We start from the raw sequence: 4,010 nt of genomic DNA on the forward strand, positions 1-4,010 counted from the left end.
ATAATAATAATAATAATAATAATAATAATAATATTTTGCACATCCGGCTGGGTTGCCCCAGCTGCTCTGGGCAGCCTCCAACACATATAAAAGCATAATAAAACATTAAATGTTAAACTTCCCTATACAGGGCTGCCTTCAGATACGTATCTTCTAAAGATTGTCTAGTTACGGTACTTGTCTCCTTGGCTTGGCGGTTGCATAACTCCATAGCCTCCCACATTTCTCCCATAAAAATAGGGCTGTCCTATTCTGTTGTTGTTGTTGTTGTTACACTCTGCACATCTGAATGGGTTGCCCCAGCCACTGGGCAGCTTCCAACATATATAAAACATAAGAAATCATCCGATGAAAATAGAGACGTCCTATTGTATTATTATTATTCTCCGCACATATGAATGGGTTGCCCCAGCCACTGGGCAGCTTCCAACATATATAAAAACATGATAAAGTTTTAAACAGTAAACTTCTCTATCCTAAGCTGGCTTCAGATGTCTTCCAAAGGTTGTCCAGTTACTCATCTCCTTGGCTTGGTGGTTGCATAACTCCATAGCCTGCAACATTTCCCAGATGAAAATAGGGACATCCTAAGCACGGGCGTCCCCTAAATTAATACAAATCAATAGAAATCTGAGGTTCTGCCCCTCCCCAACAAAAGCCAGCCACCCCTAACAAAAATCCTGGCTCCGCCCATGGTCCTAAGGAAATGTGGGACATCCCAGGATCCATCAGAAACTGGGGTGGTTTCTCTAAATCCAGGGCTGTCTCTGGAAAATAGGGGCACTTGGAGGGTCTGGGATCTGTAGCTTTTACCAGAGGCCCAGGGGGTAGGGGTGGCGGGGGCAGTTGCCCTCCCAGTCAAGTAAATTAAAAAATACTTAACTAAAAGTAAAAGTAAAAAAGTAAAACTTAAAGTAAACTCTTTTGGGGGAGGTGTTATTGGGTTGTTGTTTTTATTTTAATTATATATATTGTGGTTTTTATGTTAATCTTTTCTGTTAGCAGCCCTGAGACCTCCAGGCAGAATATAAATTTGAATTAATAATAATACTAATAATAATAATCAGAATATTTGAAATTGAAATGTGCTATGCTTACTGAGTGTGCCCAGAAAAACTGCATTGGGGAAAAAGGAGGAATTTGAGAAGGAAGTGCTGACAAGGTTTTCAGCAGATCCAAGGAAACTTGCTTTAGATAAAAAGGTTCTTTGCGATTTTGCAAAATATACCCATTAGCAGCATGAAAGGTACTCCCTGGTGTTAATCTTTTTTATTTAACTTCCTGGTTTTCAAACAACTGAAGGTTTTGACAGATTTTTCTGAGTGCTTGGGGGAGCCCTCGGATTTCTCTGTTAACAGGGTCAAAAGAAAACAATTTAAAACAACCGTTGTTTTAAATGTATCGCCTAAAACAGGGGATTCGGAGAGAGAAGGCTTGTCTAATATTGCAGTTTTGCTGGAGCATTGAGGCTTGTTCTCTTTTCCCAATTGGAAAAAGGTAAGGACTTGATACAGTTTTGGCATCTGACTATCACAGCTCAAGGCCTAGACAGAAGAAAGCTTGTGCATGCTTATGGAAATCATCCAGGTACTTTTCATTTTCTCATTTATAGCTGTCTTTTCCCTTATGTTACAGCTAGAAGCTTACTTCAGCAGGATTTCTTGCCACACAGTGACATGGTGTAGAAAAATTACTGATCGGTTCTATTTGTTGAATGATTTGCCTATGCAGTGATTTAAATCCCAGTCCATAAACAGCCTTAAAAATATACATGTCTTTTTTTAAAAAGATATTTATTAGAGTTTTCAATATTAATACAATAAAAATCAAAAAGAAAAAAGAAAAAGATAGCAAAAATACAAAAATAAAAATAATTAAAAACACAAATTTTCCATAACTTATTTTCCTTTAACTTATTTCCCAGACCTCCTCATACCTCCCTTTTTTGTATTCCAATTCAAATTGTTAGTTCAGCAAATCCTTAGCTTTACCCTACTTCTAAACCTTTTTTCCATATTCTCTTAAAACATTACAGCTGGAAACCACTTAATTTCTATCCGACATCGTTCTAAAAAAATATACATGTCTATGAGCTTCAGAACATAGATAGACCACATTCACCAAATGAATGTGCCACCATTTCTGTGATTTTCCTCCCCATTCCAATTGCATTACAAGCCAGGATCAGGACCAAGGTATGTAGCACTGAGCAAACGGCCTCTTTCTAGCTGAAAAAACCAGATACCTCTCAGGGCACCTCTCAGACTTTATTGTCTCTTTGCCAGATGTCAGAGTCAGAACTTGTGAACAAAATCTCTCTGAAGTAGGGTCACCCGAGTTCATAATCTCTGTGAGGCTTCTTGTCAATTTCAAAGGCTTGTGCCTGGGCTGCTCGCCTTTCTAGGGGCTCATTGTGACAATGAATGGTATACCATGGCAGTTATGGCCACAAAAAAACCTTTTAATTAAGTGAAATCGGAAGCTGCTCTTTAAGTATATGTTCTTGCTTGATCTACTTCTGGGGCAGCTGAAGTTCCGACTGCATCAGAAACTGCACAACTTACAGCCAGCTGGAGCCTACTTGATGTTAGGAACTAAATTAACCTTTTAGGAATAAGACTTGGTCTAAGGGTCACTAGAACGAAGTTCAAGAGATACAGTGCAGAATGAATATCTGAATGTAATGGATTTAAAATCTTTGAATTATTTAAACTTGTTTTCTTTGGAGATCAAAGGTAAAAATCCCCCCAAAAGAGGACATTATGGGGGGCAGGCTTTTGTTAGCGGGGTGCAGAACCTCAGTTAACCGAGTATTTTTAATGCTTTTCAATAATTTTTGAGGATTGGCTATGCCCATGGGTTGGGCAGCCACTTGTCAGAGATGCTTTAGTTGAGAGTTGTGCATTGCAGGGGGTTGGACTAAATGACCCTCGGGGTCCCAACTCTACTACTCTATGCACAGAAAGCATTACATGTCGGTCTGTGCCAAGAAGCAGCAGCAACTAAACCACACAGAGCAAGGCTGCAGACATGCGCTCAGTAAGTGGGCATAGATCCCTGCAACTGACTTAGCCCGGAGTCTCCATGGGCCATATTTCGGTTGCCATATTTCAAACAGTGAATATCCGGACAGATAAGCTATTTTTTGGCATAGCTGTTGAACTTTTATTTGCAAAATAAAAATAGAAAAAAAGAGTTTTGCCATATATCTGGATTTTCCTGGACTTTTAAGCGATTTCCGCCCAGATGCTGTTTGTGATGGCAGAATACCCCGGAATTTCCGGATATATCTATGTCAACCCTAAATAATGCAACCAGGGAACAGAACTGGATAAATTGCATGAAAATGACAGCTGTGGATTGGAAATAGGCAAATGATTCCATCTCGTGAGTTTTTTTGGGCAAAAAAACCCCAGGCTTTCCATATTTCGTAAAATTCCTAAATCAAATCTGTTTGAGGTTTGTTTTTTTGTGTGTTTTTTTTAGGAAGACCACAAAATTGTTGAGCGTTTTTTTAATAGAAACCCACCAAAATGGTTGATTGTTTCTTTTGGGGAACAATCCCAGATGGTTGGGCTATTTTGGAGGGAGAAACTTCCCTCCAAAAGAGTGATCTTTGCCATACCTCCTGCTTTCCCGGCCCAAATCCCCCCCCCGATCCTCAGAAAACAGGGATTTTCCTGACTCGTGGCAAGCCTGCTTTTGAAGTTCTTTCCCTGAGAAACAGGCTTACCGCGCGCCCGGATTTCCCCGGACCCCTGCTACTAGATACAGCTGTGCCGTGTCCGGGATATCCCGGACGCGTGGCAGCGCCCGGCGAGAGGGGCGCCGCCTTCCCTAGCGTCACCTGCGGGGACGAGGAAAGCTCCTGTTGCTCGCCTCGCCGCCGATTGGACGCGGCTCCGCCTGGTCTGTGGGCGGGGTGCCCTACGGGCCAATCCCCGCCGTCGGAATGTGTTTTTGGGGGCGTGGCGGATCCTCTCCCCCTCCGCAGCCTCCTGGCCGGCGCG

The sequence above is a fragment of the Podarcis melisellensis genome, assembly GCF_964234715.1.
Source record: "Podarcis melisellensis genome assembly, chromosome: 11".
In the NCBI taxonomy this organism is placed as follows: domain Eukaryota; kingdom Metazoa; phylum Chordata; class Lepidosauria; order Squamata; family Lacertidae; genus Podarcis; species Podarcis melisellensis.